Raw genomic sequence first — 18,451 nt, forward strand, 5'->3', positions numbered from 1 at the left:
GTCATCTTCCAGGTCACTGATTCGTTGTTCAACTTCCTCTAGTCTTGTACTATGAGTGTCCAGAATCTTTTTAATTTGGTCAACAGTTTCTTTAATTTCCATAAGATCATCCATTTTTTTATTTAGTCTTGCAATGTCTTCTTTATGCTCTTCTAGGGTCTTCTTGATTTCCTTCATATCCCATACTATGGTCTCATTGTTTATCTTTAGTTCTTTGAGTAGCTGCTCTAGGTGCTGTGTCTCTTCTGGTCTTTTGATTTGGGTGCTTGGGCTTGGGTTATCCATATCGTCTGGTTTTTTCATATGCTTTATAATTTTCTGTTGTTTTTGGCCTCGTGGCATTTGCTGAACTTGATAGGGTTCTTTTAGGGTTTGTAGACCTATTGAAGTGCTTATCTCTAATTTATCAGATCTACAGCTTCGTGGAGTACACTTTCTCTAACTAACCAGCAGGTGGCATCCACGAGCCACCTGTTCTCCACAAGCCAGTTCTCCCCTGCTTAGCCTTTTTGGTGAGTGGGGGAGTGAGTCTTGTGGGGCCCAATTGGTGTACCAAGCTTGCATGTGTAGTTGGTGTTGACTGCCCTGTATATGGTGCGTGTTTCTGGGCGGTCAGGAGGGAGGGGTGGCCCTAACAATCAAATCTCCCTGATGATCCTAGAGTTTTAAAGCTGCTGCAATAGTCTAATCCTTCAGTTCAGTCGTGCCACAGTTTGTCTCTGCCACTGACCCACAAGTCTTTGGTGTTGGCGTATGGCTCCTGAGACTTGCAAGTGGGCCCCTCTTCCAGGCCGTGCACCCCGGGTCCTCTGTTGAGGGATGACTGTGCTATGTCACAGGTGAGTGCCGTCCCCCCAGGGCAGTTCTGGGCTGCTGGGCTGTGTAGGGAGGCTCCCAGTCTGCTCAAATGATGGCTGAATGGGGCTTTGTTAATTCACACTTCTCCACCTTCCCAGCTCTGGGACATTCAGCTGAGGTTGCAGGGAAGGCTAATGTCCACGCCCAGTTTTGTGGAGTGTGCCTGTTATTTGAAGCACTTCCGTCACACTGGGTTGTCTGGGGCAGCTCTGGGCTATGGGGCTGGTGATGGGCAGGAGTCTTTCCTGTTCACCAGAATGGTGGCTGTGAGCGGACACCCCCCTTTTCTTGGGAAGTTGTGTTGTTTAGTGAATTTTCTCAGTCACTGGATTAATGCCTTTTGACTCAGAGCTCTCTTAGTTCTGCTCTTGACTTGACGTGCCCAAATTGCAATTCTTTGAAGCTTTCTGTATTGGGCTTCTTAGAGTAATTGTTTTAGAAAAAGAAAAAAGGATTTAAAAAAAAAAAAATGCCCCTCCTCAGAGATCTAATGGGTTATTGAAATGCTAATAGACAAAGCAACCAGGGCCATTAAGGAAAGGTCCACAGGGCAGAGAGATCAGCTTTGCTTCGGGATTTGCATATGCGCCTCAAGGCCTGTGCTCCGCCCTTCCCCTTTCTGTGTTCACCAGAACTCCAAAAATCCTCTGCTTTTATTTTGGAGTTTTTCGTGTTGTTTTTGTTCTATGCCTGTCTCCTCTCTGCTGGGCTGGCTGCTCTCAGAGTCTCTGGTGTCTGGTCTCAGTCTATCTATGGTTGGAGTTTGAATCAGTAGAATGAGTTTCCGATAAGAGCAGCCACTGCACTTCTCCCTTCTCCTTCCCGGAGCTGACAGCCCCTCCTCCACCGGGACTGAGCCTGGCAGGGAGGGGCGCGGGTCCCCTGGCCGCAAAAACTTACAGATTTCGCTGATCTCAGCAGTTCCACGTTTTCATGAGTGTTGTATGAAGTATGCCCAAAGACAGATCGCTCTGTGGTGTCCAGTCCACGCAGTTCCTGGCTTTTTACCTACTTTCCTGGAGGAGTAACTAAAACTTACAGCTCACCAGTCTGCCATCTTGCCTCGCCTCCGCAATGTCTTCTTTATGCTCTTCTAGAGTCTTCTTCATTTCCTTTATATCCCGTACTATGGTCTCATTGTTCATCTTTAGTTCTTTGAGTAGCTGCTCTAGGTGCTGTGTCTCTTCTGGTCTTTTGATTTGGGTGCTTGGGCTTGGGTTATCCATATCGTCTGGTTTTTTCATATGCTTTATAATTTTCTGTTGTTTTTGGCCTCGTGGCATTTGCTGAACTTGATAGGGTTCTTTTAGGGTTTGTAGACCTATTGAAGTCTTTATCTCTAATTTATCAAATCTACAGCTTCGTGGAGTACACTTTCTCTAACTAACCAGCAGGTGGCGTCCACGAGCCACCTGTCCTCCACAAGCCAGTTCTCCCCTGCTTAGCCTTTTTGGTGAGTGGGGGAGTGAGTCTTGTGGGGCCCAATTGGTGTACCAAGCTTGCGTGTGTAGTTGGTGTTGCCTGCCCTGTATATGGGGCGTGTTTCTGGGCAGTCAGGGAGGGAGGGTGGCTCTAACAATCAAATCTCCCTGGTGATCCTAGAGTTTTAAAGCTGCTGCAATAATCTAATCCTTCAGTTCAGTCGTGCCACAGTTTGTCTCTGCCACTGACCCACAAGTCCTTGGTAGTGGCGTATGGCTTCTGAGACTTGCAAGTGGGCCCCTCTTCCAGGCCGTGCACCCCAGGTCCTCTGTTGAGGGATGACTGTGCTATGTCACAGGTGAGTGCCGTCCCCCCGGGCAGTTCTGGGCTGCTGGGCTGTGTAGGGAGGCTCCCAGTCTGCTCAAATAATGGCTGAATGGGGCTTTGTTAATTCACACTGCTCCACCTTCCCAACTCTGGGACAATCAGCTGAGGTTGCAGGGAAGGCTAATGTCCACGCCCAGTTTTGTGGTGTGTGCCTGTTATTTGAAGCGCTTCCGTCACACTGGGTTGTCTGGGGCAGCTCTGAGCTATGGGGCTGGCGATGGGCAGGAGTGTTTCCTGTCCACCAGGATGATGGCTGTGAGCGGACACCCCCCTTTTCTTGGGAAGTTGTGGTGTTTAGTGAATTTTCTCAGTCACTGGATTATTGCCTTTTGTCTCAGAGCTCTCTTAGTTCTGCTCTTGACTTGACATGCCCAAATTGAAAGTCTTTGAAGCTTTCTGTATTGGGCTTCTTAGAGTAATTGTTTTAGAAAAAGAAAAAAGGATTAAAAAAAAAAAAAGGGCCCTCCTCAGAGATCTAATGGGTTATTGAAATGCTAAGTGACAAAGCAACCAGGGCCATTAAGGAAAGGTCCACAGGGCAGAGAGATGAGCTTTCCTTCGGGAAAAAGCCTCAAGGCCTGAGCTCCGCCCTTCCCCTTTCTGTGTTCACCAGAACTCCAAAAATCCTCTGCTTTTATTTTGGAGTTTTTCGTGTTGTTGTTTTTTTTTCTATGCCTGTCTCCTCTCTGCTGGGCTGGCTGCTCTCAGATTCTCTGGTGTCTGGTCTCAGTCTATCTATGGTTGGAATTTGGATCAGTAGAACGAGTTTCCAATAAGGGCTGTCACTGCAATTCTCCCTTCTCCTTCCCGGAGCTGATAGCCCCTCCTCCCACGGGACTGAGCCTGGCAGGGAGGGGCGCAGGTCCCCTGGTCGCAAAAACTTACAGATTTCGCTGATCTCAGCAGTTCAACATTTTCATGAGTGTTGTATGAAGTATGCCCACAGACAGACTGCTCTGTGGTGTCCAGTCCATGCAGCTCCTAGCTCTCTACCTACTTTCCTGGAGGAGTAACTAAAACATACAGCTCACCAGTCTGCCATCTTGCCCCACCCCTCCTAAAGATAAGATTTTATAAAAGTGTCTCACACAACTGTGGGCATGCATGAGTCCAAATGCCATAGGGCAGGCAGCAAACTGGCAACTCCAATGAAGGTGTTCAATGAACTCCTCAGGCAGCAACCTGGCAACTCTGATGAGGGTGTCTGATGAACTCCTCAGGAAACACTTCACTGGCTAGCCAAAGAAGAAGTGAAGGTCCTCTATCTGTTTTGCTTAAAAGTCTTCAACTGATTGGATTAAATCCAGCTGATTGAATTCTCTCATTGTTGAAGGCACACCCTTCATTGATGTAATCAGTTAGAGCTTCAGCCAGTTGACTGCTGATTTGATAAACCAGATTTCTGGTTTATTAACCAGCCACAAAGGTCCTTGCAGTAATGGTTAGTTCAGTGCTTGCTTGACTAGACACCTGGGCACCATCACTTGGCCAAGTTGACACATGAGCCTAACCATCACTGTGACCATTGGGTTTTTTTTCTTCCCGATTTTCACTCCAGGCTTTCACCCCCAATATTCTACCTGAATGGCCCTTGTTAAGGGCATTAATGATCATTATGCTAAATCAAGTGATATATCCTCCATCCTCAATTTGAAATCTCGGTAGCACTTGAAACTTCGATTTCTCCTTCCTGTTGATACATTCCTTTTCACTTTCCAGCTAGAAAAAGCCACTCCCCTAGTATTTTCCCCCTCACAGACCACTCCTTCCCAATTTCTTTCCTTGATTTCTTCTCCTTTCCTTGACTTTTTTTAAAAACTCAATTTTATTGAGATTGTTCACATACCATACAATCATCCAGTGTGCACAATCAATTGCTCATGGTACTATCATACAGCTGTGCTTCCATTATTCAAGAAAAGAAATAAAAACAATAAAGAAAACTCAAATCCTCCCATACCCCTAACCCCACCCCCTCCATTATTGACTCATGGTGTTGGTATAGTATATTTGTTACTGTTGATGAAAGAATGTTAAAATATTACTAACTGTAATATATAGTGATAGGTATTTTTTCCCTATATACCCCTCTATTATTAGCTTCTAGTTATAGTGTCATAAGTTTGTTCTAGTTCATGAAAGAGATTTCTAATATTTGTTCAGTTAATCACAGACATTGTCCACCACAAGTTTCACTGTTTTATACATTCCCGTATTTTAACCCCCAACTTTCCTTCAGGTGACATAGATGACTCTGAGCTTCCCCTTTCCACCACATTCACACACTATTAAGCACTGTTAGTTATTCTCACAACAACATGCTACTGTCACTTCTGTCCATTTCCAAACACTTAAGTTCAACCTAGTTAAACATTCTGCTCATAATATGCAACTGCTTCCCATTCTTTACCCTTGTTCTATATTCTGAACTTACATTTCATGACTATGAGTTTACTATTACAATTAGTCCATATCAGTGAGTCCATACAATATTTGTCCTTTTGTGTATGACTATTTCATTCAACATAGTGCACTCAAGGTTTCATCATCATCCCATGTTTTATTTTTGTTTTTTTTTTAAGATGGTTTTGTTCACCCACCATACATTCTATCCTTAGCAAACAATCAATGGCTCCCTGTATAATCACATATTTATGCATTCACCACCATCACCATTGTCTATATAAGGACATCTCCATTTCTTCCACAAAGGAGGAGGAAGATTCAAAGAAGGTAGAGAGACAAAAGAAAAAGAAAAATAAAGATAAAAAATGATAGCTAAAAAGCAGCAAAAGGAAAGATAGAATTAAACTAAACAATCAAAGAGTGAGACAACATCACCAATGCGAAGAGTCCCATACCCTCCCTTATATCCCCCTCTTATAGGCATTTAGCTTTGGTATATTGTTACATTTAAGGAAGCATAGCACAATGTTTCTGTTAACTATAGTCTCTAGTTCACATTGATTGTATTTTTTCATGAATACTTCCCATTTTAGCACCTTGCAAGGTTGACGTTCATTTGTTCTCCATCATGTAAATCATACTTGTACATTTTATCACAATTGTTGAGCACTCTGGGTTTCACTGAGTTATATATTCCCAGTCTTTATCTTTCCTCTTTCCTTCTGGTGTCACACATGCTCCTAACCTTTCTCTTTCAACTGTATCACAGTCATCTTTGTTCAATGTACTTACATTATGGTGCTACTGCCACCCAAAATTGTGTTCCAAATCTCTCACTCCTGTCTTTTGCTATCCGTCTTTAGTGCTCCCTTAAGTGTTTCCTGTAGAGCAGGTATCTTGTTCACAAACTCTGTCATTGTCTGTTTGTCAGAGAATATTTTAAGCATTCCCTCATATTTGAAGGACAGTTTTCCCAGATATAGGGTTCTTGGTTGGTGGTTTTTCTCTTTCAGTATCTTAAATATGGTTTCTATTGAGAAATACGCACATAGTCTTATCAATCTTCCTTTGTATGTGATGGATTGCTTTTCTCTTGCTACTTTCAGGATTCTCTCTGTCTTAGACATTTGATAATCTGGTTATTAAATGTCTTCACATAGATCTGTTTAGATCTATTCTGTTTAGGGTACGCTGCACTTCTTGGATCTGTAATTTTATATCTTTCATAAGAGATGGGAAATTTTCATTGATTATTTCCTTTATTATTGCTTCTGCCCCTTTCCCTTCTCTTCTCCTTCTGGGACACCCATGACACGTACATTTGTATGCTTCATGTTGTTATTCAATTCCCTGAGACATTGCTCATATTTTTCCATTCTTTTTCCTATCTGTTCTTTTGTTTGTAGGATTTCAGGTGCCTTGTTCTCCAGTTCCTGAGTGTTTTCTTCTGCCTCTTGAACTCTGCTGTTGTATGTATCCATTGTGTCTTTCATGTCTTGTGTTGTGTCTTTCATTTCCATAGATTCTGTCAGTAGTTTTTTCAAACTTTTGATTTCTATCTTATGTTTGTACAAGGTTTTCTTTATATCCTTCATCTCTTTTGCCAAATTTTCCCTGAACTCATTGATTTGGTTTTTGATTTGATTTAGCATATTTCTTTGAATGTCTTTGATAGATTGTTTCATTAAAATGAAACAATATCTCAACTAATCTTGATTGAAGTTTAAGTTTTTTCCTTTGATTGGGCCATATCTTTGTTTTTTCCTAGTGTAGACTGTACTTTTCCATTATCTAGGCATCTGGCTTCCCCAGTTACCCCAATCAGATTTTCGCAGACCAGACCGGGTTCAGGTGTCAGAATGAGGTTATATGCAGTTTCAAGTCTCCCTGAGGGTGTGTCTTAGAAATGGACAGACTTTCCTGTGAGGTATCTAGCTGTTGTTCTTTTCCTAACCCGCACAGCAGGTGGCGCCTGTCAGCCTGTTGCTCCTGACTGGTGTAAAGAGGTGTGGTCTCTTTAGTTCTTAATTTAGGTTGTTTTTGTTTTGACTGTTTTCCCCCAGGCCCTGGGGTCTGAGTTCTGAGGGGAGGCAGGCCCTTGAGCTGGGCCCCACCTCCTTCGTTTTAGGTAAGATACACCCTCTAGGAAGATATCTTCTGCATTTCAATAGTTTTTTTGTCTCTCTGACTCTGTCAACTCCACCCCTGTCTAGGTCAGAGCAGCTGTGAACTGACAATGGCTGAGGCTCCCCTTAGTCATTCAGGTTGAGAGGAAGAAAAAGAGAAAGAAAGCACCCCTTCAGAGCCAGTCCATGATCCCCCCAATTTTGCCTGTTGTTCAGATACAGCACCTGGTCTTCTGGGCTTCCCTTCTGCTGGCACAGGTGTTTTCCAGCTCTCTAAGGTCAGTCTCTATAAGTCTCTTTATTTATTTTCTTTTTTTAATTAATTTTTTTCCTCTCTATCAGCCCCATCTCCTCTCCACTGGGAGCAACCTCAGGGTACTTTGTGCTTGTCTATGTTTGTAGCTTATATTCAGCAGTGCACATTTGTTAATTAAAACCCTAGTTGAAGCTGGGCTGAGTACTCTGAGAATTATGGTTTCTCCCACACTGAGGTTTTGCAGCTCAGCCTCCCATGGGGGGAGGGGGCTCCTGGCACAGTTCCACAGTTTTTACTTGCAGATTTTATGCTGCAATCTCAGCCATTCCACCTAATCCAGATTGGTGTACTATGTGTGGACAGTCACGGTTGTTCCCCAGCAGTTGTTCCAGATTATTTACTAGTTGTTCCTGGTTGTTTATTAGCTGTTTCAGGGGACTAACTAAATTTCACTCCTCTATGTCACCATCTTAGCTCTACTTCCTTGACCTTTTAAATATATATAATTCACATACTTTAAAATTTGAAGTATAAACTTCAGGGACTTTTAGTATATTCAAAGAATTATGCAACCATCATCAGGATCTAATTTCAAAACATTTTCATCACCCAAGAAGTAACCCCATACCCATTAGCAGCCACTCCACACCTACCCTCTCCCATGATCCCAAAACTCCAAATCTACTTTCTGTCTACGGATTTATCTATTCTTCTCCCTGACTTCTTAACATTGGAGTGCCCCAGGTGTCAGTTCCTTTTCCTATTTCCCAATACTCACTCCTTTGCTATCTCTTCCAGTTCTGCAGCTTTATATACAATCCATACACAGTAACACCAGCCTGAACCTATCCCCTAAACTCTAAACTAGGATATTCAACTGCCTACTCTATTCAACCTGTCCACATGAATGTCTAACAAACATCTCAAACTTAATGTGTTCAAAACTGAGCTGCTGATCTCCTAAAACTTGCTCTACCTGTATAGTCTTCATCTCAGTTGATGACAACCCCATCCTTCCAGTTGCTCAAGCACCACATCTTAGAGTCTTTCTTTCTCCCATACCACACAGAATCTGGTCATGTCTCACAACCTCCACTGCCATTATTCTTGTCCAAGCCACTGTCATCTCATGTGGTAATTTCAATGATCTCTCTGCTACCACCCTTGTCTGTTTTATAGCTTATTTTCAACCTAGCAGAAAGTGATTTTTTAAAAAGCTAAGTCAGGGAATGATGATGCTAGTTAAAACAATAGCTATCACATATAAAGCACTTGCTCAATTCCAGGCACTAAAAGGTTTTATGTGATCTGGCCCCCATTACTTCTCTGACCTCATTTCCTACTGTTCTCCCCATTGCTGGTACCACTCTACACTGACCTTCCTGCTGTTTCTTGAAACCCAAAGTGTGCTTCTACTTCAAGGCCTTTGAGTTACTATTTCCTCTGCCTGAAACATTCTTCCCCCAGATATCCTCCTGGCTCACGTCTCACTCAATCACTTCCTTCAGGTCTTTGCTTACATGTCACCATCTCAGGTAACCACCCCATCTAAAATTGCAACCCCACACTCAATCCCAGAACTCCCTATTCTCCTTCCCTGATTTATTTTTCCCCATAACAATTATCACCATCCGACAAACTACATATTTTACTTCTTTATTTGGTTTATTGTTTCTACACTCAGTAGAATACAAGATTAGTGGAGTTCTGTTTACTTTATTTATTGCTCTATTCCCAGCATCCAGAAACAGTGTTTGGCAAATAGGTGCTCAATAGATAGATATTTGTTAAATAATTGAATAATATTACCAGGTACCAATTAGACACAAACTGCATGGCTAGATGCTTCACATCCATGTTATTAGTTATCATAGCAATCCTAAGAAGTCTTATTATTATCCCCATTTTCCAGATGAAGAAACCAAAGAATAAGTGAATTGCCCAAACTCACATAGATGGTTAAGTGCTAGAACTCCAAATGAAGCTCCCATAAGGACACTGTTTTGCTGCTCCTGCCTTGCTTCCAGTTTCCTTGCCTCAAAAGAGTATTATTTTATGGGTATGTCCAGACTCTCAATGCAAACAGGCAAATGGGACTGAAACAAAGATATTAATGGTTTAGAAGTTGTCCAAAATAGGCTGTGCTCTATGGGGAGATTTTTTTTTTAGTGTTTCTGCATCTTTGGAGCAACAGCCACAAAGGACAAACTTGGTCCTGCTCCAGCTCCAGAGATAAGGGAACTGACACATGCTTCATTGAAAAAGAACAATGTAAGAAATTACTTTCTGAAGTGAAAAATGTGTAATTTATCATGTCATATAGTCACTGAAATTATCTTGCTGTTGCCTGCCAGCCCATCAGAAGCTTTGCTTCAGTGGCTTCAGAGTTATTTAAGCAAATTAAATATGCTTGCTTTTAGCTTTATTTGTTTGTGTAATTTTTTCTGCTACTTTAATAAGACGATGTGCCACTTTAGTAAGACAATGTGTTTTAATATCTTTATGTATTTTATAGATAGCCATAGACATTTGTGACAATATTTTTGCAGCCATATAATCAGGTAAGAATTGCATTCTGGACAGGGACAGATTGACAACACATCGTGGCATAAACTTTAATATTTGATGTCACCTCTACAAAATTAAATACAGTTAAAGCAAAAACACTTTTATTTGAGAGCATAAGAATCTAATGGGCTACAGTTTTGGCAGGGCAGGGGCTGTGGCGCTGAGGAGGATGTTTTAAAAAGGATCAGACGATCAGGCAAGATGGCAGACTGGTGAGCTGTATGTTTTAGTTACTCCTCCAGGAAAGTAGGTAGAAAGCCAGGAACTGCATGGACTGGACACCACAGAGCAATCTGACTTTGGGCATACTTCATATAACACTCATGAAAATGTGGAACTGCTGAGATCAGCGAAATCTGTAAGTTTTTGCGACCAGGGGACCCGCACCCTTCCCTGCCAGGCTCAGTCCCGTGAAAGGAGGGGCTGTCAGCTCCAGGAAGGAAAAGGGAGAACTGCAGTGGCAGCCCTTATCGGAAACTCGTTCCACTGATTCAAACTCCAACCATAGATAGACTGAGACCAGACACCAGAGAATCTGAGAGCAGCCAGCCCAGCAGAGGGGAGACAGGCATAGAAAAAAACAACACGAAAAACTCCAAAATAAAAGCGGAGGATTTTTGGAGTTCTGGTGAACATAGAAAGGGGAAGGGCAGAGCTCAGGCCCTCAGGCTCATATGCAAATCCCGAAGAAAAGCTGATCTCTCTGCCCTGTGGATCTTTTCTTAACGGCCCTAATTGCTTTGTCTCTTAGCATTTCAATAGCCCATTAGATCTCTGAGGAGGGCCCTTTTTTTTAAACCTTTTTTCTTTTTCTAAAACAATACTCTAAGAAGCCCAATACAGAAAGCTTAAAAGACTTGCAATTTGGGCAGGTCAAGACAAGAGCAGAACTAAGAGAGCTCTGAGACAAAAGGCAATAATCCAGTGACTGAGAAAATTCACTAAACACCACAACTTCCCAAGAAAAGGGGGGTGTCCGCTCACAGCCATCATCCTGGTGGACAGGAAACACTCCTGCCCATCGCCAGCCCCATAGCCCAGAGCTGCCCCAGACAACCCAGTGTGAAGGAAGCGCTTCAAATAAGAGGCACACACCACAAAACTGGGCGTGGACATTAGCCTTCCCTGCAACCTCAGCTGATTGTCCCAGAGTTGGGAAGGTGGAGCAGTGTGAATTAACAAAGCCCCATTCAGCCATTATTTGAGCAGACTGGGAGCCTCCCTTCACAGCCCAGCAGCCCAGAACTGCCCTGTGAGGACGGCACTCACCTGTGACATAGCACAGTCATCCCTCAACAGAGGACCCGGGGTGCACAGCCTGGAAGAGGGGCCCACTTGCAAGTCTCAGGAGCCATACTCCAATACCAAGGACTTGTGGGTCAGTGGCAGAGACAAACTGTGGCAGGACTGAACTGAAGGATTAGACTATTGCAGCAGCTTTAAAACTCTAGGACCACCACGGAGATTTGATTGTTACAGCCACCCCCCCTTCCCGACTGCCCAGAAACATGCCCCATAAACAGGGCAGGCATCACCAACTACACACGCAAGCTTGGTACACCAATTGGACCCCGCAAGACTCACTCCCCCACTCACCAAAAAGGCTAAGCAGGGGAGAACTGGCTTGTGGAGAACAGGTGGCTCGTGGACGCCACCTGCTGGTTAGTTAGAGAAATTGTACTCCACAAAGCTGTAGATCTGAAAAATTAGAGATAAGGACTTCAATTGGTCTACAAATCCTAAAAGAACCCTATCAAGTTCAGCAAATGCCAAGAGGCAAAAAACAACAGAAAATTATAAAGCATATGAAAAAACCAGACGATATGGATAACCCAAGCCCAAGCACCCAAATCAAAAGATCAGAGGAGACACAGCACCTAGAGCAGCTACTCGAAGAACTAAAGATGAACAATGAGACCATAGTACGGGATACAAAGGATATCAAGAAGACCCTAGAAGAACATAAAGAAGACATTGCAAGACTAAATAAAAAAATGGATGATCTTATGGAAATTAAAGAAACTGTTGACCAAATTAAAAAGATTCTGGACACTCATAGTACAAGACTAGAGGAAGTTGAACAACGAATCAGTGACCTGGAAGATGACAGAATGGAAAATGAAAGCATAAAAGAAAGAATGGGGAAAAAAATTGAAAAAATCGAAATGGACCTCAAGGATATGATAGATAATATGAAACATCCGAATATAAGACCCATTGGTGTTCCAGAAGGGGAAGAAAATGGTAAAGGTCTAGGAAGAGTATTCAAAGAAATTGTTGGGGAAAACTTCCCAAATCTTCTGAACAACATAAATACACAAATCATAAATGCTCAGTGAACTCCAAATAGAATAAATCCAAATAAACTCACTCCGAGACATATTCTGATCACACTGTCAAACACAGAAGAGAAGGAGCAAGGTCTGAAAGCAGCAAGAGAAAAGCAATTCACCACATACAAAGGAAACAGCATAAGACTAAGTAGTGACTACTCAGCAGCCACCATGGAGGCGAGAAGGCAGTGGCACGATATATTTAAAATTCTGACTGAGAAAAATTTCCAGCCAAGAATACTTTATCCAGCAAAGCTCTCCTTCAAATTTGAGGGAGAGCTTAAAATTTTCACAGACAAACAAATGCTGAGAGAATTTGCTAACAAGAGACATGCCCTACTGGAGATACTAAAGGGAGCCCTACAGACAGAGAAACAAAGACAGGACAGAGAGACTTGGAGAAAGGTTCAGTACTAAAGAGATGTGGTATGGGTACAATAAAGGATATTAATAGAGAGAGGGGAAAAATACGACAAACATAAACCAAAGGATAAGATGGCTGATTCAAGAAATGCCTTCACGGTTATAACATTGAATGCAAATGGATTAAACTCCCCAATTAAAAGATATAGATTCACAGAATGGATGAAAAAAAATGAACCATCAATATGTTGCATACAAGAAACTCATCTTAGACACAGGGACACAAAGAAACTGAAAGTGAAAGGATGGAAAAAAATATTTCATGCAAGCTACAGCCAAAAGAAAGCAGGTGTAGCAATATTAATCTCAGATAAAATAGACTTTAAATGCAGGGATGTTTTGAGAGACAAAGAAGGCCACTACATACTAATAAAAGGGGCAATTCAGCAAGAAGAAATAACAATCGTAAATGTCTATGCACCCAATCAAGGTGCCACAAAATACATGAGAGAAACATTGACAAAACTAAAGGAAGCAATTGATGTTTCCACAATAATTGTGGGAGACTTCAACACATCACTCTCTCCTATAGATAGATCAACCAGACAGAAGACCAATAAGGAAATTGAAAACCTAAACAATCTGATAAATGAATTAGATTTAACAGACATCTACAGGACATTACATCCCAAATCACCAGGATACACATACTTTTCTAGTGCTCACGGAACTTTCTCCAGAATAGATCATATGCTGGGACATAAAACAAGCCTCAATAAACTTAAAAAGATTGAAATTATTCAAAGCACATTCTCTGACCACAATGGAATACAATTAGAAGTCAATAACCATCAGAGACTTAGAAAATACACAAATACCTGGAGGTTAAACAACACACTCCTAAACAATCAGTGGGTTAAAGAAGAAATAGCAAGAGAAATTGCTAAATATATAGAGACGAATGAAAATGAGAACACAACATACCAAAACCTATGGGATGCAGCAAAAGCAGTGCTAAGGGGGAAATTTATAGCACTAAAAGCATATATTAAAAAGGAAGAAAGAGCCAAAATCAAAGAACTAATGGATCAACTGAAGAAGCTAGAAAATGAACAGCAAACCAATCCTAAACCAAGTAGAAGAAAAGAAATAACAAGGATTAAAGCAGAAATAAATGACAGAGAGAACAAAAAAACAATAGAGAGGATAAATATCACCAAAAGTTGGTTCTTTGAGAAGATCAACAAGATTGACAAGCCCCTAGCTAGACTGACAAAATCAAAAAGAGAGAAGACCCATATAAACAAAATAATGAATGAAAAAGGTGACATAACTGCAGATCCTGAAGAAATTAAAAAAATTATAAGAGGATACTATGAACAACTGTATGGCAACAAACTGGATAATGTAGAAGAAATGGACAATTTCCTGGAAACATGTGAACAACCTAGACTGACCAGAGAGGAAATAGAAGACCTCAACCAACCCATCACAAGCAAAGAGATCCAATCAGTCATCAAAAATCTTCCCACAAATAAATGCCCAGGGCCAGATGGCTTCACAGGGGAATTCTACCAAACTTTCCAGAAAGAACTGACACCAATCTTACTCAAACTCTTTCAAAACATTGAAGAAAATGGAACACTACCTAACTCATTTTATGAAGCTAACATCAATCTAATACCAAAACCAGGCAAAGATGCTACAAAAATGGAAAACTACCGGCCAATCTCCCTAACGAATATAAATGCAAAAATCCTCAACAAAATACTTGCAAATCGAATCCAAAGACACATTAAAAAAATCATACACCATGACCAAGTGGGGTTCATTCCAGGCATGCAAGGATGGTTCAACATAAGAAAATCAATCAATGTGTTACAACACATTAACAAGTCAAAAGGGAAAAATCAATTGATCATCTCAGTAGATGCTGAAAAAGCATTTGACAAAATCCAACATCTGTTTTTGATAAAAACACTTCAAGAGGTAGGAATTGAAGGAAACTTCCTCAACATGATAAAGAGCATATATGAAAAACCCACAGCCAGCATAATACTCAACATTGAGAGACTGAAAGCCTTCCCTCTAAGATCAGGAACAAGACAAGGATGCCCGCTGTCACCACTGTTATTCAACATTGTGCTGGAAGTGCTAGCCAGGGCAATCCGGCAAGACAAAGAAATAAAAGGCATCCAAATTGGAAAAGAAGAAGTAAAACTGTCATTGTTTGCAGATGATATGATCTTGTATCTAGAAAACCCTGAGAAATCAATGATACAGCTACTAGAGCTAATAAACAAATTTAGCAAAGTAGCGGGATACAAGATTAATGCACATAAGTCAGTAATGTTTCTATATGCTAGAAATGAACAAACTGACGAGACACTCAAGAAAAAGATACCATTTTCAATAGCAACTAAAAAAATCAAGTACCTAGGAATAAACTTAACCAAAGATGTAAAAGACCTATACAAAGAAAACTACATAACTCTACTAAAAGAAATAGAAGGGGACCTTAAAAGATGGAAAAATATTCCATGTTCATGGATAGGAAGACTAAATGTCATTAAGATGTTAATTCTACCCAAACTCATCTACAGATTCAATGCGATCCCAATCAAAATTCCAACAACCTACTTAGCAGACTTGGAAAAGCTAGTTATCAAATTTATTTGGAAAGGGAAGATGCCTCGAATTGCTAAAGACACTCTAAAAACGAAAAACGAACTGGGAGGACGTACACTCCCGGACTTTGAAGCTTATTATAAAGCCACAGTTGCCTAAACAGCATGGTACTGGCACAAAGATAGACATATAGATCAATGGAATCGAATTGAGAATTCAGAGATAGACCCTCAGATCTATGGCCGACTGATCTTTGATAAGGCCCCCAACGTCACTGAACTGAATCATAATGGTCTTTTCAACAAATGGGGCTGGGAGAGTTGGATATCCATATCCAAAAGAATGAAAGAGGACCCCTACCTCACCCCCTACACAAAAATTAACTCAAAATGGACCAAAGATCTCAATATAAAAGAAAGTACCATAAAACTCCTAGAAGATAATGTAGGAAAACATCTTCAAGACCTTGTATTAGGCGGCCACTTCCTAGACTTTACACCCAAAGCACAAGCAACAAAAGAAAAAATAGATAAATGGGAACTCCTCAAGCTTAGAAGTTTCTGCACCTCAAAGGAATTTCTCAAAAATTGTAAAGAGGCAGCCAACTCAATGGGAAAAAATTTTTGGAAACCACATATCTGACAAAAGACTGATATCTTGCATATATAAAGAAATCCTACAACTCAATGACAATAGTACAGACAGCCCAATTATAAAATGGGCAAAAGATATGAAAAGACAGTTCTCTGAAGAGGAAATACAAATGGCCAAGAAACACATGAAAAAATGTTCAGCTTTGCTAGCTATTAGAGAGATGCAAATTAAGACCACAATGAGATACCATCTAACACCGGTTAGGATGGCTGCCATTAAACAAACAGGAAACTACAAATGCTGGAGGGGATGTGGAGAAATTGGAACTCTTGTTCATTGTTGGTGGGACTGTATAATGGTTCAGCCTCTCTGGAAGTCAGTCTGGCAGTTCCTTAGAAAACTAGATATAGAGTTACCATTCGATCCAGCGATTGCACTTCTCGGTATATACCCGGAAGATCGGAAAGCAGTGACACGAACAGATATCTGCACGCCAATGTTCATAGCAGCATTATTCACAATTGTCAAGAGATGGAAACAACCCAAATGTCCTTCAACAGATGAGTGGATAAATAAAATGTATATACACACAATGGAATACTACACGGCAGTAAGAAGGAACGATCTCGTGAAACATATGACAACATGGATGAACCTTGAAGACATAATGCTGAGCGAAATAAGCCAGGCACAAAAAGAGAAATATTATATGCTACCACTAATGTGAACTTTAAAAAATGTAAAACAAATGGTTTATAATGTAGAATGTAGGGGAACTAGCAATAGAGAGCAATTAAGGAAGGGGGAACAATAATCCAAGAACAACAGATAAGCTATTTAACATTCTGGGGATGCCCAGGAACGACTGTTAATTTCTGATGGATATAGTAGGAACAAGTTCACAGAAGTGTTGCTATATTAGGTAACTTTCTTTGGGTAAACTAGGAACATGTTGGAAGTTAAGCAGTTATCTTAGGTTAGTTGTCTTTTTCTTACTCCCTTGTTATGGTCTCTTTGAAATGTTTTTTTATTGTATGTTTGTTCTCTTTTTAACTTTTTTTTTCGTACAGTTGATTTAAAAAAGAAGGGAAAGTTAAAAAAAAAAAAAAGAAAAAAGACAAACAAGGAAAAAAAAAAAAGATGTAGTGCCCCCTTGAGGAGCCTGTGGAGAATGCAGGGGTATTCGCCTACCCCACCTCCGTGGTTGCTAACATGACCACAGACATAGGGGACTGGTGGTTTGATGGGTTGAGCCCTCTACCATAAGTTTTACCCTTGGGAAGACGGTTGCTGCAAAGGAGAGGCTAGGCCTCCCTATATTTGTGCCTAAGAGTCTCCTCCCGAATGCCTCTTTGTTGCTCAGATGTGGCCCTCTCTCTCTAGCTAAGCCAACTTGAAAGGTGAAATCACTGCCCTCCCCGCTACGTGGGATCAGACAGCCAGGGGAGTGAATCTCCCTGGCAATGTGGAATATAACTCCCGGGGAGGAATGTAGACCTGGCATCGTGGGATGGAGAACATCTTCTTGACCAAAAGGGGGATGTGAAAGGAAATGAAATAAGCTGCAGTGGCAGAGAGATTCCAAAAGGAGCTGAGAGGTCACTCTGGTGGGCACTCTTATGCACACTTTAGACAACCCTTTTAATTTCTAAAGAATTGGGGTAGCTGGTGGTGGATACCTGAAACTATCAAACTACAAACCAGAACCCATGAATCTCGAAGACAGTTGTATAAAAATGTAGCTTATGAGGGGCGACAATGGGATCGGGAAAGCCATAAGGACCACACTCCACTTTGTCTAGTTTATGGAGGGATGAGCAGAAAAATAGGGGAAGGAAACAAACAGACAAAGGTACCCAGTGTTCTTTTTTATTTCAGTTGCTCTTTTTCACTCTAATTATTATTCTTGTTATTCTTGTGTGTGTGCTAATGAAGGTGTCAGGGATTGATTTGGGTGATGAATGTACAACTATGTAATGGTACTGTGAACAATCGAAAGTACGATTTGTTTTGTATGACTGCGTGGTATGTGAATATATCTCAATAAAATGAAGATTAAAAAAAGGATCATCATAAAGTGTTTTTACAGTGGTTGATAGTGCACGATTTTGAAACGTCTTGAAAATATAACAATTGGTGTTCTCCATTTTACAAAGGACCCTCAGGGAAGTTGCAACAAACTTGCCTTCTAATTCTGGTCTGTTTCTAGTTTAAAATGCTTGTTGCTTTACCTTCACAGGCATCCCCTCTGATCACTTCAACAGATTGCAAATGGATAATAATGATTGAACATAGTTAATAGCATTTTCCCTTTCTTATTACCTTTAAGATTCTACCTTCCTCCCCTAGGTGGAATTCTTTGCTTCTTCACATCTGGAGCATAATCCAGTAGGAGTCCTCTGAGCACTATCTAGCCTGTGGACATTCGGTGACTGCTTAAACTCTTGCCATGAGGGCCATCTCTCTTCCTTTTGCATGATCTGAAGCATTAGAAGTTTCCTTGTTAATAC

Source organism: Choloepus didactylus, chromosome Y (genome assembly GCF_015220235.1).
Source record: "Choloepus didactylus isolate mChoDid1 chromosome Y, mChoDid1.pri, whole genome shotgun sequence".
Taxonomy (NCBI): domain Eukaryota; kingdom Metazoa; phylum Chordata; class Mammalia; order Pilosa; family Megalonychidae; genus Choloepus; species Choloepus didactylus.